The sequence below is a fragment of the Pleurodeles waltl genome, chromosome 8 (genome assembly GCF_031143425.1).
Source record: "Pleurodeles waltl isolate 20211129_DDA chromosome 8, aPleWal1.hap1.20221129, whole genome shotgun sequence".
NCBI classification, from domain to species: domain Eukaryota; kingdom Metazoa; phylum Chordata; class Amphibia; order Caudata; family Salamandridae; genus Pleurodeles; species Pleurodeles waltl.
In genome coordinates, this window is record NC_090447.1 from 659,384,346 (window position 1) to 659,404,915 (window position 20,570).

General features: G+C 43.8%; 1 protein-coding gene across 7 annotated transcripts in view; it reads right to left on the bottom strand.

The window, feature by feature from the left end:
- The window catches only part of DMD (dystrophin), a 6,960,831-nt gene that overhangs the window by 2,844,474 nt on the left and 4,095,787 nt on the right, over positions 1–20,570 (bottom strand). The window lies entirely within an intron of this gene.

Consider the following 20,570-nt stretch of genomic DNA (forward strand, 5'->3'; position numbering starts at 1 on the left):
TTGAGTGTAGACCGTGTGGTGAGTAGGGCTATACTACAACAGAATGGTCATGATCACTAGACAAGAGCCACCAATAAATTGTCAGCCTTTTACCCTCTCTTTTTCAGTGGATTCAGTTGAATCAGCTACTGGTAGCGCTGAAATGTAACTAAAGAATATTCACGTATTTTGAGTGGTAAATCTACATAGAGAATGAGTTAACATAGAAAATTAATACACAAGTTTGAAAATGTGCCTACTTGCACCAAGTGTACTTTTTAACAGCTTATTAATGTAAAATGTTGTGCTCATGTTTTGATTAATGTAGTTGTTTGTCATATTAATGGTTATGCATCATGTATTTGCTTTATTAATCATAGGCCTTAAATTTAGCGGGGTCTTGTTCCTAGTTGCACGGCCTCATGTCAAGATGCATTTGTTAGACAAGCCATAAAATGGCTGCTTAGAGAATTAAATTGTAATTTTCCATTGCGTTGACCTAACGATAGTAGCTGAAATTCTCTCACATGAGAACTGCTTGCTAGAAAATGTTGTACTCGCTCTGGATACATTGTAAAACATAGTGTGTGTGAAGCCGAGGTTCCTAGGAGATGACAATGGAAGCACTAACTGGAGTATAAGGTGATACAATTTTGTTACCTGACAAACACAACGAAGGGAACAGGAGAAGAGGAGCCAATCATCGACATGTGAACAATGGTTTAGTAAATTCTCAGATTTGAGATTCTACTTTCATTGGACCAAACATAAACGTATGATTCTTTGACCAATAGCAATGTGGGAAATAGTTTTAGAGAATCTAACTTAGCCAGACTGCATGGAGAGGCCATTTCGCACTTTTCCTTGACCATCCAGAGAGGAGAAGTGCTTAACCTTTCCTTAACTTTGTTGCTGAGAAGCGTCATTCTATTATGCCTGTTCCTGAGATATTTCTATCTTGAACACTATTGCTGAATTTGGATGCTTTGCTGACCAAACAGATGTCCAACTGACGAAGACTGTTACCGAAAGCTGAACCAAATTAAGATAAGGTATGAGACGATGTTACTTATTACTATATCTATTTCCATTTGTTTTTAGGTACCACCCGCTAATTTTGATAGAGCCGTAACTAGATTGTTTTTCAAATTTGTGTTTACTTAGTTGGTTTGCATGAAGCCCAAACATGCTATTCTAATCAGAAGGTTAAATAGGATACTCACTGATGTTCCTTGCTAAATATTAACAACAGTTGATGTCTTTTCTTTGCTGCATCTAAATGTATTCCATTTCTATTACACAGTAATTCTTGCTTTTGATTTGTACTGTAACTCGAGAATGTGTAGTGATTCAAGCTTTGATTAAATTGAGATTCTTATAAAGATTCGGTCAACCAGTGTTGTTTCTGTATGCTTATCATTTCATTTTGAGATTAAGTTACCTGATATTAGCATTGTTAATATAGGGAAATAACTTTTATATAAAGGTGTGGTTATTCATAGCCAAGGGGTCATGGTGTGTGAAAGTTATTGACTCCCAAGATGATTGATGTTATTGATTGGTATTGCTATTGATTTGTATTGGAACTGGGTCTGTTGCTGGGAACTACTCTAAGCACAGTCAAAAGGTCCATCAAACCTCTAACGCATCCCCTTATAATCTATTGATAAGAAACTAAATAAGGTCAGACGCGCTAACAGTGATGGTAGCAGAGAATGATGGTTATTCTCTTTAAGAGCCCATCAGAAAGGTCCGGTACAGTATTAGTCCCTTAAAGAGAAAATAATTTGCAGAAAGCTTGGATTTTCAGATTTGGTGATACGAGGCGGAGAGAAAATGTATCCCTAAATACCTTGGAGCTTGCCAATGATTGTTTGAGGATGTTCTCGGCATTCTAGTGACAGTGGAAATGGAATAGGTTTTGAGCTTGCACAGCTTATGCAAATCGCAGGTGAATTGTGATGTTTGTGAGGGTTTAGGGAGTTTGTGTACTCCAAATGAAGTTGTTGAAGGAGTTTGCATACTCAGAAGTGTGACAGTAGGGAAGTTGTCAAACTTCACATGTGTATGGCGCTTTGTGCTAAAAAAATTGTCTATGTGGTTGTTGGTATACGGGCCCTGCGGGGTGTAAGACTCCGGAGTATATTGAAAAGTGTATGAGACACTTGATTTTTGTTGTAATTTGTCTGGTTTAGTAGGTCAATCGGATGTTGTTGACAACTCAGAGTGTGAGTCAAAGGGAATGAAAGAATCTTCGACTGAGATCTGACAAGTCCTTTGTGCACCAGGGCAGACCCACTGATCAGTTGAGAGTAAAATTTGCAGGTCGAATTTTGCATGCAAATCAGGGAAACTAAGAAAGAAAGAGTAGCTACTAGAGCAAAAGGCCGTCAGTGAAAAATCTGTAAGGTTTCCGAAGCGATTGTGATACCCTACCTGTAGTAAACAGACAAATTGTTTTTTGAATTTGTTTATTGCTCGCAATAATTTTGCATTACTTGAGTGTGAACCTGAGGTTAGGAGGACAAGCCGCAAGACTTTATCAGCCACTGTACGTGTGAATGTGACGTCATTGGAGCTGCGCTGGGATAGGTTGGTTAGTGAGAAGGGTCGTGCACGGATTGGCGGACTACCGTGAAGCGCAATTGGTTGAGAAGGTTGGCGAAAAGGATTCTGGGATTGAAAGTCACTTCCTGATTTGATTTAGAAAAACATAAAGGCTGCAGAAATTACATTTTTCAAAGCTTTAAAGAGTGCCCTAAGGGGAGAAAAGTATATTATAACGAGTACAAGAGTTATTGCACCACCAGAAGGTACACCTGCTTACATTGTAATCGAAGAAAAGGGTGCTACGCCATGTCTTTGGCTGAAACAATGGTGCAAAGTGACAGAGAAGGATGGGAGTTTAGCATTCCCTGCCCACAGAACATTTAATTTGAGGAGCTTAGAGAATTTGAGGAGGGTGCTATATGATATGAAACCTCCTACAAGACCGGCACAGTTAAAGGCATTAGCAATCTGGGAATTAGTAGCCAGACATCAACAGCAAGAGAAATTTGAGAGGCGAATAAAAAAGGCAGAAAAGACACTAGCGGAGGCTAGGTGGGACAGGGATCAGAAGTTTTGGAGAACTGAGACTTTACAGGGAATTAAGTTGTTTCCTGCAATTACACAGGAGAGCAAGAGAGTAGAAAGACAAACAGAAGTCCCTCAGAGAGTATGGAGAGGAAATCAAAGGGGTCTAGGAGATCTCTAACACTTGAGGAAAAGTCAGACGATGATGAGTTCATTTTACAGCTACTGAGAAATCGTCCCTCACCATATGCAGCACAAGAGAGTGGTCTGAGAACTAGTGTAGAGCCTTCGGCACAGACACCGGTTAGCATGACGAAGAGTCCAGTGCAGATTAATCCTAACATGACACAGAGCCCAATGCAGAGCAGTCTTAATCTACTACTACTTCGGCAGCTCAAAATCCAATGCCACAGCTGAATGTCCCGAGAATTTACTCTGATGTACTCATTGTGGAAACTGCCACAAACTTAACAGTGCCAACAGGACAGGTTTTCCCGAAACCAACTTTGGTTCAGACAGAGCCAACTCCACTCTTACTGCCTCAAGTGCAGTCACAAGCAATGCCAAAGTATACCCCTATAACAGTAACACAGACAGAAATGTCTGCACTGATGAGTCAGAATACGGGAATTATGCACCCATAGAACCCGAATGTTAGGCCAAGTCCAGACGCTGTATCTGTACCCATCACCATTGGTCCAGTTACACCCTTGTTTGTCCAGGGAAATAACAGCACAAACGGACAGGGAGTCCTGAGTCGAGTCAGAATTCAATCAGGGGAGGACTCAATAAAAATGCCAGAGTAGTCTCTCTTGTGGGACAGACTTTTGATGGAACAGGATCATTGTTAGACCTTAGTACTTTTGGAGTACCTCCAAATACAGGAACAGTGTCAAACATCAGTTGCAAGTTACTGACACCGCAGTCTCCAAATTTGGCTGTATAGCCGTTGTCAAATATTCAGCCCAACAACATTTCACTGCAAGGTTTCAGTGCCCAATAATTGACCGAATGGTTAGATAAGCTGAATACCCTGAAGAGTGCTCCTAGAGGAGAAGAGTACTAGTGTAGGTATGGAAGCGGGTGAACTTATTGACAGAACTTTGGGAGTAAACCGACTTGAATCTTACACCGAAGCAGAATTGAAATACTTGTGCCCGAAAATTACAAGGGAAGCAACCAATGTGCATCAAAAGCTAGCAGACTTACCAGTGAAATATGGAATAGAATTAGAGAAAACAAAACACTTGAAGAGGAGTTACAGGTTAGATTTTAACTCAGAAGATTCTGAACACATGAAATCTACAGGAATGAAGGCACACCTTAGGGAGTTACTTCAAAGTTGCCAGATATGGAGAGCATTAGACAAGTGGGAAGGCAGATGGGTAAAGAAGAGAGATAAAAGGAAAAGGGATTCCACAAATCTTACTGCGAATGTGCAGCATATTGAGGATCAAGTAAAAATGTTACCAATGAGAGGAATTCCAGGAGGGAATTTTGTCCCTGTCCCTTGGAGCAGAAGTGACATTCTGCCATTTACTAAGAATTATCTCAGGTTGAGAGGAAAAACTGTAGAATGGTACCAGCAGACAGACAGGTTTGTGAAACTTGCAAAATGTCTGTTGGAGGACTTGAACACCCTATCAGAGATAGTAATTCCAGCAAACTTATGGATCGAGTGCAAGAGGAGCGTATATTGGCCGACGAAGGAACCAGCGAGAGATCCAATTACAGGTGCACCATCTCCTGAGGTAATGAAATATTACTGTAAAGCGATTGAATTTTTTTAAATTAGAAATTTGCCTAAAAACATTGTTTGGCAGAGAATATAGAGGACAGCCCAGGAAGCAAAAAAATCAATACATGCATACTATGAAAGATTGTTGCAGGCATTTAAGCATTACAGTTATACAGAGACAATTGAGCCGAAAGACATGATTCATTTTGTGTTCAGATTTGTGGAAGGAATGAGACCTGAAATTAGCAAGATGATTAAGAGTCATTTAATTTACTGGCAAGCAAAACGGACTGATGAGGTATTGCAGTATGCAAAGTACTGTAGTGACGAGATTGAGTTGAAGCAGAGAAAGTTGAAAGAAAAGACGATGTTGATGCAGGGTAAAGCGGCACAAACAGGGATTCAGGTAAATTTTCTGCAGCAGCAGGGAAATGTGGTATTTCAAGATCAGTCGAGAGGTAGAGGTCGTGGAGGAATTGGAAATGGAAACCGTAGTCCAGATTTGGGTACTGTAGTGGTTCAGAATGATGTGCAGGGAATGAAGAGATTGTTGCTGTGTCACACTTGCAGAGGGATTGGACATTGGAAGTGGACGAGTCCGATGTTGGTACAGGAAGGTGTTTTTCAGTAAACAAGTGACATCAATTCGTTCCAAAACATGAGAGGACCGAAACTGAGGGGTCACAATCCAAATTTCCAAAGTAATGTAAATGAAATCAAAAATGTTCAACCCATGCAGCAGGTGAAATGCCACTTGTGCATGTGACAGTCACAGCCAATGCAACAGCAGGTTCAAATGGTAGCTAGACAACAAATCCAAATACCTCAAGCCCCAATGGAGCAGCAGCAGGTGATGCTTCCTCAACAGGTCACAGGTCAAAGGTTTAACCAGAGTAATAATACAGTACACCAATTACCGTTACACGGTAAGAATGGAATAAACAGTGATTGTATGAGCAAGAGTTCAGACGAAGAGGAATGTTTGCTTGCAGCTTCCTTAGAAGTAGATCAGAAGGGTCCATAGGTGAAGGGAAAAGCAAAGGGTCACAAAGTTTCATTCTTGCTTGACACAGGAGCTACGTCCTCTACAGTGAGAACTGCAGAAGTTCCAAACTTGCCCCTTTCTGGAAAAACAGTCCAGATTGTAGGTGTAGCGAATCAGTATTTGACCAATCCAATCACAGAACCAGTTCAGGTTAAAATTAGCAACTTTAAAGGATTACACAAATTCAAGTCCAGTATCCCTACCAGGAAGAGACTTGCTGTGTAAAACCAGATGTTAGATTACGTGCTCAAATGATGGGATTGAGATGCAGACAAACAGTGATGATGAGGACGACCCAGCTCCAGAGACAGTGTGTGAGATATTAAACGAGGAGTACCACCTGATTTTCTTCTTTCCAGTCTTCACAGTAAAGGATCTTCCTTCCGACTTACAAGGAACAGTTAACGAGAGTGTGGGATTTGACAGGAAAAGACATTGGTCTGATAAAGGGAGTTGAGCCAAATAAGGTTTCAGTAAAGCTGAACACAATTTTTTCCCAGATTCCCCAGTACAACATAACACAGGACATCATTGAAAAGGTTGCTCCCATAATTGCAGAATTTGTGAACCAAGGGTTTTGAAAGAAGTGTTGAGCAATCCATGTAATTCACTGATAATGGGTTTGAGAAAGCTCTCTTGGCAAGTTTGAATTGTTCAAGATTTGAAGACGTTAAATGACATTGTGATTAAATGTTGTACTATAGTGCCAAATCCAGCTTTGATTTTGTTTCAAATTCCATGTGATGCTGAATGGCTCACTGGTATAGACCTGTCACAAGCATTCTTTTCTGTAACTCTACATGAGAATAGTCAATTTCTCTTCTGTTTCAAATTTTTAGATCAAGTTTACTGTTTGTGTAGAATTCCTCAAGGGTTGTCATAATCACCTTCCATATTCAACCAGATCTTGAAAAAGAACCTGGAGTCATTGAAAATGCCTTTCCAATCGACAGTGGTACAGTATTTTGATGATTTGTTAATAGCGTCCAAAACAAAGGATGAGTGTAAATATGACATGATTGCCTTTCTGAACCATTTAGGAAAGAATGGCCATAAAGTGACCCCAACTACATTACAGTACTGTCAGAAATAAGTAAAATGTTTGGGTCACCAGATTGAGAAGGCAATCAGGAAAATATCCAGAGAAAGGGTCACAGCCATATTGCAAATGAGTTCCCCAGTCACACAGAGAGATGTCAGAAAGTTTTGGGGGATGTAGGCTGCTGTCACCAGTGAATTTCTAACTTTTTAGTCATATCAAAGCCATTGCAGAAGCAGACACCCAAGTCACTGATTCCACTAGTATTAGATCAGGCCTGTATGAAAGCATTCTCTGAGTTGAGAGAGAGTTTGTGCAAAGCCCCGGCTTTGGGAATGCCTAACAACATAAAACCCTTCAAGTTGTTCTCTCATAAGCGTGATGCATGTTCTTTGTCTGTCTTGACTCTAGTCCATTGTGATGTAAACTGCTGAGTAGCATATATTTCAGCTACCTTGTACCCAGTTGCAGCAGCTTTACCAGGCTGTTTGCATTCAGCTGCTGGGGTTGCACAGAGCCTCGCACAATGTGAATGCATTGTGATGGGACATCCCTTGACTATAATGGTCCCTCAATCCATTGAAGTTTTACTTACACAAACCAAGACGCAATACCTAATAGGTGCCAGGCTGACTCGCTATGAAACGAGCATCCTGGGGTCCCTGAACGTGTCATTGAAAATATGTACAGTGCTTAACCTGGCAACCTTACTCCCCAGTGAAATTTGAAGATATTGAGCATGATTGCCTTGAAGTAACTGCTCTGTGCACAAAATCGAGACCCGATATTCGAGACACCCGATTGGAAGAAAATTATCAAATTATCGTTGTTAATTGTTCTTGTCTAAGGGACAACATGAGAATACTAAGCGCAGGATATGCTGTGTGCATGATTTCTGATATATTTGAAGCTTCCTGGATTCAAGGAGCATACTCTGCACAAGTAGCAGAACTGGTCCCCCTTACTAGAGCATGTCATGTTTCCGTGCAGCTTAATGTTACCATCTATACTGATAGGCCCTATGGTTTTGGAATAGTGCATTACTTTGGCCAGCTGTGGTCTCAGAGAGGTTTCCTGACCTCTTCTGGTTCCCCAGTAAGAAATGGTGAGATAATTCAGGAGTTGTTGCAAACTAGTCAGATGCCTAAAAGGAATGTCATGGTGAAATGCAGTGCACACCTGAAATCACAAGATTTTGTGTCAATGGGAAATGGATATGCGGATCAAGTCGCAAGGTTTTACGCATTGAACTGTATATCATTCAAAGATAAGTGGGAAGATGAGACATGTTCAAGTTATGCATTACATGTTATAGATACCTTGTAAGAGCTGAAAACATTGCAAAATAATGTTGATACGGAGGAGAAAAGGTCATGGGCCAAAATTAGATGTGTACAGCGTTAGGATGAACTGTGGATTTCAGAAGAAGGTCAATTGGTACTGCCGAACAGCTTATTGACTCAAATGGCTAGATATTATCATGGTCAAGCACATGTTGGAAGGGATGCAATGATTCTATTGTTCAAGCAGAATTGGTTCAATCCAAAGTTTAGACAGGTTGCTGAAGCAGTTTGCAATTGTTGCGTCATCAACAAATGAATGCGGGTAAAGGGACAGTGGTCAATTTGAGCCACACTGAAAGAACAGGCGGTCCATTCAGCAAAATGCAGATGGATCTTATAGAAATGCCTGTGTGTGGAGGATTGAGAAATGTGTTTGTGATTGTATCCATCTTTAGTCATTGGATTGATGCTTATCCCACTCAAAGGAATGATAGTCTCACAGTAGTGAAACTACTGTTTAGGGAACTGATACCAAGTTTTGGGTTTCCGCTCTCTTTAGAATCAGATAGGGAAGTCACTTCAATAATGAAGTAATTAAATGACTATGTTCAGCCTTAAACATTGAGAAGAATTTGCATTGTAGTTACCACCCTTGAAGCATCAGCACTTGTGGAACAGATGAATGGTACCTTGAAATCAAGAATGGTGCAAATGTGTGTCCACGAATCTGAAATGGCCCAAAGCATTACTGTTAGTTCTGATGACAATGAGAAACACACCTGACAGGAAGACAGGACTGTCACTGCATGAGATCCTCATAGGCAGAGCAATGAGGCTGACAGCAGCTCCTGCAAATGCTCTTGTGAACATAACCGATGATATGGTGTTGGACTACTGCAAGGGTCTGGCTGATGTGGTTCGCTCTTTCTCTCATCAGGTGGAAGCCACCACACTGCAGCTCTCTAAAGATCAAGGACACAACCTGAGAGGGGGTGACTGGGTTGTGATCAGAAAACACACGAGGAAGACGTGTCTGGAGCCTTGGTGGAAAGGGCCTTTCCAGGTATAATCACTACCACAGCTGTGAAGTGCTTGGAGTTCCAAACTGGATCCACGCAAGCCATACGAGAAAAGTGGTATGTCCCTTGGACAATGAAGAAGAGTTGTTGAGAGTACCAACAATGACAAGACCAACCTCAGAGCCTGACAGAAGAGAAAAAGGAACTGAGACTGGATCTGAACAAATCGAGAGAGGTTCAGCCACTCCTGTGAGAGACGAAGGAGAAGAGCTACAGGAAAGTGAAAGTGAACCAATCTCATGAGAGACAGCAGGAGAGTCTAGTCAAAGGAGGGTTCTTCCATAAGTAGATGATCTTGAGAGACAAACAGAGCAAACAACAGACCCAGAAAGGGAAGGAGTTGAGGCGGATCAAAGCCACATTGGTCTGACTCCTCTTGAACCAGTTGCAGGTCCGTCAAGAGAAAGACCGGCAGAGCATGGAGAAGTTACAAGTTCGATACTGAAAAGAGCATTGACTAATGGTTCACTAAAAGGAGATAAGTGGCCGGAGTCACAAGCAAAGAGAAAAGAAGCAATTGTAGCGGCAACTATTGAGGAGGAAGTAGATTCAACAAGGAGAGAAGATCTGAGTGAAAGGGAGTTAAATGGAGATCAAAAGTTGAAAAGAAAGAGAATTGCAAGTCGAAGGTACGCTGGTCCTGAATGGACATATGCAACAACAAGTGAATGGAAAAGATAATTTTTGTCTTTGTTTTGATCGAGACATTCCAGGTCAATATTTTGTCACTTGAGGGAAATCAATGGACTGACCAGTTGAAACAATTCGTTGAGAGAAGTGCAAAGAAGAAAAAGAGACTATTGGAGGAATCAAGAAAAGGCTTTTGATAACCTGGTTTGACAAGCTGCTAAACCGATTTTTGACAAATTTACAGATTTTGACAAAGGATCCTGGAAATAAGACAGAAAGCTGTAAATAATTGCTGAAAGAAAATTGAAGATTTTGATTTTGCTGCATATTTTTTTTTTTTCTTTTCTACTTTCTGATTCTTTACAGATCATGAGTAACATTAGCCAGCAAGGGGGTCATGGCTCGACTGCCTTAGATGGTGGCCGCCTAAAACTGGTGCTTCGAGCCGGCCTACAGAAAAATCCTGCTGGTACTGGCGGCTAAGGGACCCCTTGCGGCACACCAAACGGGGGGAGGCCCACTTACAGGAGCGGACTGAAGTGGTGAAGTTCCTGGAGCTGCGAGCCCCCTGAGGAGGGCAGTGCGAACCTGGTGGCCGGGCCGGCGAGTCGGCCGCATAAGCCACGGATCTAGGGAGCGGCTGAGGACGCAGTGGAGGGCGTGGTGCTGGTGTGCGCGGCGGAGCCTGGGGAATGACTTTGGTGCGGCAACGAACATCGTGCTGATTGTGGCCACGAGCGGTGAGGAGCTGGAGGAGAAGCTCGGCTGACTCCTGAGGGGGCCCTGGGGACCGATACTAGGGCCGCTAAACTCCTGTGTGCAGCAGTTGCAGGAGTGGACTGGAGTGGTGAAGTCCCTGGAGCTGCGGGCCCCTGTGGAGGGTAGGGATGGCCTGACTACCGCGCAGGCGAGTCGCCCGCGTGGGCCGTGGATATGGGGAGCGGCTACAGGCTCTGCGGTGAGCACAATGCAGGTGTACACGACACAGCCTGGGGAGCAGATGTGATGCCGCGGTGAGCGTTGCGCTGACTGCGGCCGTGAGTGGGGAAGCGCTGCAGGAAGAGCTTGCCTGACTCCTGAAAGGCCCCTGGGGACTGATGTTGAGGCCGCTAAGCCCCTGTGTGCATTGGAAGAAGGAAACAACCCCAGCGAGAGGCGCTCTGGCACCTTGGGTACGACCGGTGACACACTGAGGGCGCATACCGGATTTACCCCCTGCACTGTGTACTGATGTCCTTGTGGGACTAGGGACCCCTTACAAGACCAGCAGTGTGGAACAGGAGATATTTGCCACCAGGTGAGGAGACCGAGTGGAAGTTGAGGGTGCTTTCCAGACTTTGTGGCCCCTGGGTGGAGGGGAGTTGGAGGTGGAGCCCCACCCCAGATGATTGGTGGGGGTTTTTGGTCTGCGCCAGCTTTCCCCCTGCGGACGTTGAAAGGCCTGATTGGGGGGTATCGGATGGGGCACCCAGGGATGGGATTACCCCCACGGTGGCCCCAGCCTGGCAGGCGACCCTGCCCTAGTGAAGACAGGAGAAGCTGAAGTGGAAATGGCTGTGAGGGCTGAGACCTGACTCATATTACTTGACACTGGGCGGAGGTGGCTCCTAGCCGTTCCACATACCTACCGGACAATGGGGAAAATCAGGCATAAGGTGCAGGGAACATTCCAAGCGGTGCAGGAACTCGCCCGTCAGTTAACTAGTGGTGAGTCGGAGGAGGGTGCAGTGCCCAGTATGATGCAGGATACACTGAATAAGATCCTTGGGGCGATTGAAGACACTAAGTTAACCCTGAGTCAGGAAATTGGAACGGTCTCCTCTGAACTAAGTCACTTACGAACAGATCACCACAAGCTGGCGGACAGGGTTACAAATACAGAAACATTCCTAGAAGAGTTGCAGCCCACACACAGAGCCCTCCGGGCCCATGTTACATGCCTTGCTGAGCGGGTTCAGGTCTTGGAGCGACGGGCGGAGGGTGGTAGTCGGCGCAATAACATACGAATTGTTGACTTGCCTGAAGGCGTTGAGGGCACTGATGCAGTGGCCTACCTTGAAACATGGCTACATACTATTATGAATGAACGACCTCTTACACCCTTTTTCGCCCTGGAAAGACCACACCGAGTCCCTACTCGTAGACCAGAGCTGGGAAGACCACCCAAGCGATTGTAGCCAAACTCCTACACTATTGAGACCATGACCTGCTGTTACAGGCGGCTCGCGAGAAGGGCCCCTTTCAGATAGAGGGGGGCAATGCCACCTTTTTCCCAGACTTTACACTGGTGGTTCAAAATCGACAGACCACCTTCCTGGAGGTCTAATGAGCCCTACGAGAGGAGGGGATCCGGTACTCCTTCCTGTTCCCATTAGATGGCACCACACACTTTTTCCAGGAATCTGACGAGGTGTGGGCGTGGCTGGAAGCCTATCGTGGGGACCCGCAGACCTCAAACAAGTGGAAGGCAGACAATTACGCCGCCAGGGCAAGAGACGACACACCAAAGACTCTCAGAAAGACCGCAAAGTGACGAAATCCACCAGTCAACAGGCGCGTCAGGGAAAGAAGGCTGCGCTACAGGCGGCGGCCTCCCTAACGGAGGCGAGAAGCTCTGAAGATGGCCGGAGATCCGAACCTGAGTCCTTGAATGGAGAGGATTCTACGGATATCGAATCAATGACTAGTGTGACGGAGTGCCTCCCCAGGCGACACCTCCGACATCAGTAGACATCATTTGATTTCGGGGGGTCCACGTGCTCCCAGCCTTGTTGTTCTTTTTGCGATTTGATGGTGGGCTTGTGGAGACACTGATGGTCCAGCTCTGTGCTCTATACTCGCCCCTACCTTACCCACCGGAAGACCCGGCCAGATGACGACATCACATGTTCATATACTGGTTATTGTGGTTTGGGTGGGAGGCAGTTGCTTACCTGCTCTCGGGATGGGGAGTTGGGGAATGTTAGAACTGTTAGGTTTTGCCTGTGGTCCCTCAGACATGTGTGATCTGCTACTGCAATGGTCATCAGGGAGTGGCATGTGGGGAGGGTACAGGCCTCCTGACAGACCTCTGGGGGATATGGCTACGACACATCCCTTTTCTAAAGTGCTGTCTTGGAATGTTAGAGGCATGGACTCAATAGCGAATTGGCACAAGATACTTGCCTACATCATGCGCAGGGGGGTACAGAACGCCATGCTGCAGGAATCTCACCTCACTCAGGTAGAATTGGACTGCCTATGTAGGCAGTTGCGGGGGCAGCTCTTTGCAACCATTTACTTGACCTATGCAAGAGAAGCGGCGGCGTGGGTGAGAGCAGGGGTCCCATTTGAGCCCATCAACATTGACACTGATAAAGAGGGACGATATATTTTAATAGAGGGGAGACTGTACGGTATACCACTGATCTTGGGGAGTATATATGCCCCCAACCAGGACCAGCTCCAGTTCCTGCACACATTATCTGCCCTGCTGACACGCTTTGGGGATGCCCCGTTCCTGCTTGGGGGAGACTTTAACGGGGTGCTAGACACGGAATTGGACCCTTCTACTGCTCCGCTGCGGGGGGCTGCTGCCGTCAGGGTGGCCAGGGGCATGGCAACCTGGATCTCACACTGGGACCTAGTTGATATCTGGTGTCTGCAACATCCTCTTGACAGAGACTACTCGTACTACTACCCCCTCTACCACGTGCACACTAGAATAGATAGAATACTATGCTCAACCTCACTTGGTAACTTGGCGATGCACTCTGAATACTTGGGCCGGACCGTCTCTGACCATAGTCCACTGTTGATCCACCTAGCCACGACGGGGATTTGCCAACCTATTCCGACGTGGTGCCTACACCCAACAGCGCTGGAAGATGATGTATTCCGTACGGCACTACTAAATAGGCTGTCGGAATATTTGACACTTAACCCGGGCTTGGCGACTAGTAGGGGCATTGAGTGGGAGGCCTTAAAGGTGGTGGTGAGAGGCCATTGCTTAGGGCAGACAGTGCGCATCCGCCGAGACCTTGAACGGGACATCTCACATTTAGAGGACGACCTACATAAAGGCGATAATGAGCTGGAGCTCCGGGGGAATTACTCGTCGGCGCTAGAGCATCTTAAATGCCATGACTATAGGACTTATCTGACCAAAATACACGATGAGGAAGGAAAAGCTGGGAGGCTGCTGGCATGGCTAATTAGGCCAGAGGCGGGGGAGGCCAACCACCTGCTTGTTGACTGAAGAGGGAAATATTATTTACACACCTACACAGATCAATTCCAAATTTATGGAATACTATAAATCCTTGTATAATCCCATACATGTGGATTCCACCGCCGTACGAGAGGGCATTCTGTCTGCCCTGCTTAGGACTGTTCCGACTGATACGGATAGGGATAGGCTTGGGGTACAGATCTCTATAGGAGAGATGAAGGAGGCCATCAAGACACTGGCGGAGGGCAAGACTCTGGGTGCAGATGGTTTGCCCCCGGAGTTTTATATACTGAGTTGCGATGTCCTGGCCCCTAGATTAGCGGAGATGTACACTGAAGCCTTTGAAACAAAACTGTTACCGGCCACGACTAGGGAGGCCATAGTGATTCCATTACCCAAGACAACACAGGTTGACCGACGGGTTACTGACTTTAGGCCACTGTCCATGCTCAACACTGATTTTAAGATCCTTAGTAAAGCACTTGTCGTAAGACTCCTGCCGCATATGAATACACCGAGATCAGAATGGGTTCATCCTTACTGTCTAGTGCTACTTTCTGGCGCTCTCTACGCCTACCGACTATGGCCCGGGTATCTCTTATTAAGATGGTAGCATTGCCCAGACTGCTGTATTACTTTGCCAATTTGCCTGTCACCCTTCCCCCCTCATGGTTCCGACCATTGGACATGTGCTTAGGGAACTGATATGGGATGGTGGGAGACAACGAGTGACGCTCACCACTTTGAGACTGCCCCGAGATGCTGGAGGACATTGAGTTCCTGACTTCGAGTTTTACTTCCTAGCGGCTCAGTTACAGTGGCTGGCGCAGTGGCTCAGTGGAGTGGGACTGCAAGAGCTGACGGTGGACGGAGGAGACCCCAGCGGTACTGGGCTAGTGACAGGATTGCTCTTACCTACCGTACGTGGCATTCAGAGGGGAGTGTTGCTGAAGACGGCCCTTGCCAACTGGCGGAGAGTCCTGAGAAGAACACACGCAGCAGTGCCTTACGCGCCAGCTATCTCACTTGTGGGAATGCCTTGTAGTGACCCCCTCTCTAGCTTTACACAGCGTCAATTACGGCCGCAGACATGAACACATTGGGCGCACTATACAGTCAGGGATCACTGATACCGTTTGATGACCTTGTGGAACAGAGTGGTCTGTCTTGTGGACAGTTCTTAACCCACGTGGCGATAAGAGGAACTATCCGAACCCTCTGGAAAGGGGTAGAGGGTGAACCTCCCACACACAGGATATTACAGAGGGGGGGCTCACATTTGGTCTCCTGGTTATACAGGGCGCTGCTGGCTTCGGTACAGAATCCGATGGGTGCTCTGCGGACTAACTGGGAGATGGACCTAGGCAGGTGCCTCTCAGATGGAGAGTGGGATAGAATTCTTGTGTATGCTCCCTTGATATCCCGAAACACCCAACTGAAATATATACAATACAACTACACTCACAGGACCTACTTAACCCCATGGCGACTGACACTCATATACAAGGGGGCTGGGTTGGGATGCCGACGGTGCAGTTTATTAGATGCAGGATTTGGGCACATGACATGGGAATGTCCACAATTGCAACAATTTTGGAGGTAGGTTATTCATAAAATTAAAAATACACTACAAAGACGACTAGAGCCCACAATGGAAGTATGCCTCCTGGGGCTCTTCAATCGACCACACCCCAAGAAAGTGGCCAATAGATTTGTGGATATGGCTCTGGTGTTGGCCAAGAGCCGAATATCCATGACATGGAAAAACGCTGAGGGTCCTAACCTTCAGATTTGGACACAGGATGTCACAAGGTGGGGAAGAGCGGGGATGAGTGCCTTGAAGAGAGGGAGAGCAGAGGGCTGAGGCGTAGGCCACTGGCTCCACTGTGGTCAGAGGTGATGGACAGCTGGGAGAATGGTGCCATGGGACTGGAATCTGACCATGAGAGTGATACCGAAAGCACAATGTCGAGTTTATAGGAGGGAATGTAAGGAGGGTAGATTTGTGTTGTCCCCAAGAGTCCCAGAGATGGGGCATACAGGTGGGTGGATCAGCCTCCCTGCACAGCCAGCCCATGCATTGAGTACGGGACAGTCTTTGAACGCTGATGTTTAGGTTTAGTGTTGCCGCACAACCTGAGTATGCGTGTGTAGAGATCATGGGCAGACTGTTTGTTTTGTTTCTCCTAGTTCTGTTATATTCTTGGCTTCATTCCTGGATATCTCGCCTGATGTGCACTGCAGGCCTCGGCTGGGTTGGGAAATCTCTAGAATACATATAAATGCTATTTTGCAGGCATCAACCAATAGATTACACAGATACGAACATTCCCACCCAAAAACCCCCACTACCGACGAGGGCTACTAAGAAACATTGAACACCTTGCTATGATAATCACATCAACAACGGGGGATAACTTTAACAATTAAAAGGTACTAACATGCTACATCCTATATACGACTGTTATGTAGTATGATGAACAGTATAATAAGTGCTATGTTACACCTGCTTGAACTCCCGATAAAATGCCAATGAGATACAAGTTAAAAAACAAAAAAAAAAAACATTAGCCAGCAAGGTAGGTAAATACTTGTATTGGTTTGGCTATTGTATTCATGATATTGTGCCTGATGATGATTGTGGGAATGCTTGTTCTTGACAAGAGTAAAGCCAACCATTCTTCAGCTTGAGACAACTACTGCACTCACAGAAATAGAGAAGTTCAGGTTAAATGAGAAGTATCTGTACGTAGACAATGTTTTTTATTGTTTATTAAGTGAGTATGTTGAGACAACTGATCCGAAAAATTGTTATGTTTGCACGCAGATTCCCTCATCAGTCGAGGAAGAAGTTACCTATCATAGTTTGCCCCTCACTTATGGGGTAAGCTGCAGTCTGTTTCTAACAAGATTCTATAACCAGTAGTACATCCAGTATTTCCATTCCAATTATGACGTTGTGTTTTCCTTTGTCCCGATAATTAAGTACCAGAGTAGAGTAGCTAAGCAGAACATAATAGAATTAGTGAGAGAATTCTTTGAGCCTACATTAACCTTTGGCACTGCATATGTGCATAGAAACAATCTGACATGCTTGCTTACACCTCTAGAAAAGAGCTTTTTAGATTGGACCAACGACAGGAGAAAGGCACTAAAGGAGAAATTAGAAAAAGGCTTAGAGAAGAGAACATTTAGAAATGCTTATGCATTTAGTGAAATAAAAACACAAGGGAGATTATCTCTAGATGCGCAACACGTAGGAAAGCTTTGTATAGATAGGCCTAAATCTAGTACTGATACGTTGTTTGTGGGAACAAGTGAATGTAGACATGTGTGTTTGTTTCAGAGGGAATGGACATTTATGTTGAATGGACAGGACCCAGCGATTCCTAGAATGTATTACTTCTGTGGGCCGGATGATTATTACTGTCTTCCGAGAGGATGCAATGGCACATGTTACTTGAGGATAGTCTTCCCAAAGATATTTCAACTTGATGACTTCAAAAGATTACTGAAAGTGACGCAGTTACATCATACAATACAAAAGAAGGGGTCTCCATCCAATATATAGGGAGATATATTTGGCGCAAAAAGATTCAAAAGTTGTCTACTATTCTGGATAACATGCTGACAAATTTTTCAGGAGCCATGATCCTAATGGATACAGATAGATTTTCAGAACTTCCTTGCATTTGACATTCTTTTAGCAAAGGAAGGCGGAGTTTGCAAAATGCTGAACTCAAAGCACTGTTGTTCATATATTCCTGATAATAGCAAAGAAATAAGAAGCTTACTTACTAATCTGACTAATATTGGTGCTGATTTGAAAGAGGTGAAAGAACCAGGTGTTTGGAAGAAAGTTGGCAAAGGATTTTCTACTGTGGGAAATTGGCTCAGCAACATTGGGGAAGGGATAATATTGAAAACAATACAAGGCATATAGATTATTGTGACTTGCATAATTGGAGCATGTGGAATATGTACATTGTATCACGTGATTAGATCAAAGAAAATGAAAAATGATCAGAGGAGGGAAAAAATGAAAAGGGAAAATGTGTTTATGGAAAATTCTTAGAGGGAACGAAGATTAAAAGGGATAGAGATGACAAATTTTACTTGAAGCAAACAACTGTGTGGGAAGATTTAAATGTGATGACATATTTAGTCATCAGAGGAGGGATTGTTAATGCTGAAGTTTCACTAAAGAATATTCACATATTTTGAGTGTTAACTCTGCATAGACAATGAGTTAACATAGAAAATTAATACATGAGTTTGAAAATGTGCCCACTTGAGTGACCACTAATAAGCACGAAGTGTATTTATTAAAAGCTTATTAATGTAAAATGTTGCGCTCATGTTTGGATTAATGTAGTAGTATGTAATATTAATGGTTATGTATTATGTATTTGCTTTATTAATAATAGACCTTAAATTTAGCGAGGTCTTGGGCCTGGTTGCACAGCCTCATGTCAAGTTGCATTGCTTAGACGAACCATAAAATGACTGCTTAGAGAATTAAATTGTAATTTGCCATTGCATTGACCTAATAATAGTAGCTGAAATTCTTTCCATTGAGAACTGCTTGCTAAAAAATGTTGTACGAGCTCTGGATTCATTGTAAAACATAATGTGCGTAAAGGCGAGGTTACCAGGAGCTGACAATGGAAGCACTAACTGGAGTATAAGGTGACAGAATTTTTTTACCTGATGAGCTCACCAACGGGAACAGGAGAAGAGGAGCCAATCATCAACATGTGAACAATGGTTTAGTAAATTCTTAGATCTGAGGTTCTACTTTCATTGGACTAAACGTAAACATACGATTCTTTGACCAATAGCACTTTAGTTTTAGGGAATCTAACTTAGCCGGGCTACATGGAGAGGAGACGTGCTTAACTTTTCTTTGAGTTTGTTGCCAAGAAGCAACATTCTATTGCACCCGTTCCTGAGGTATTTCTATCTTGAACGCTATTGCTGAATTTCGATGCTTTGCTGACCGAACAAATGTCCAATTGACGAAGACCGTTGCCACTTGCTGAACCAAATTGAGGCAAGGTACAAGACGATGTTACTGATTACTATGTCTATTTGCTTTTGTTTTTAGATACCAACCGCTAATTCATTCATTAAATACTTTATTCGATTGTATATCAACAACCATAAAAGCACATACAAATTATAAAATGTCCAAAACACTTTAGTAAAATCCAGTAAATAACTTAAATCAATTAATGATAAGAAGCATAAAGTCATTTTCTCAATATTTTGTCAAGGAGAAAACCGCAAAACAATGCAGAACTATTGATAAAAATATCTATAAAAATTATCTAAAAGCCCTTTCTTGCCTTTAGAACCGCGCATAGGTAAACTGCAAGACCATTACAAATTTTTATTGATGGGAGAGAATTCAAATGCAAAAAAGCTGGGCAACACTGGTAAATTTGTATTGATTTTAGCAGTGGTATCACAAATTCTTTTCTCTGGTCCGTGTACAATTTACAAAATAAAACTATATGCATTGTACTCTGTGTTGATACTGAATCGCAAGGACATTTCTCCAGCACTGGACTCCAATCATTGGTTACGGGAAAGCTAACTAATCGATGGAATGTTTCTAGTCTTAAGCGAGTGAGTACAAAACGATGCCTAGGGTTCAAGACAAACTGTAAATACGGTTCCATACCGTCCGTCAACTTCATCACTTGATTCCTCATAATGCTTGGTTTTTGTACTTCTGTAGCCCATCTTTGATCAGCCAGATGGGTGAGACAATTCTTTTTCAAGTCTTTCCTGGACAGAGTTTCCATTTTTTCTGGGGTGAAACAATAGTCCGGGTGGCCAAAGTCCATAAAAAAGTTATTTATTTACTCCAGCCAGGGAATTCGCAATGAGTAATTTAGAATTTGAGAATCTTTTATGATTTCCCTGTTCAATTTCGCATACTCTGAGGACCAAACTTTGTGCCATAACAATACTGGTTGTATTCTTATTAAGTCTACAAAATATGTGGCCCCCAGATCTGAATGACACAGGAATGATGAAGTGGATTTAGGAACATTTAAAAGTGACTTTAAAAAAAAGCTTTCTGCTGACTGTAAAACATTGCAATTTTTATGTCCCCATAAGCCAGCCCCATATGTTACAACAGAGATACATTTAACACTATAGATTGTCATCATGTCTTTTGGAGTAATCCTCCCTACTCTTTTAGAGAATTTTTTTATTGCCATAATAGTTTTAGTGAATTGTAGTGTCCTAGAGCTAATAGATTGAGACCAAGAGCATTTGTTATCAAACAGAATTCCTAGGTACGAGAATGTTTGTGTGACATCTATATCCCCTTTATTGTAATGGGCCAATTTTTTGTGGTCTTAGTACCACATTTCATCACGTATGTTGTGGAGCTGTTAACTCTAAGACTTAAATCTTCCATGTAGTTAGCAAAAGTTGTCAAAAGATGCTGCAAAGCTAATGGGGTTCGTGCCATAA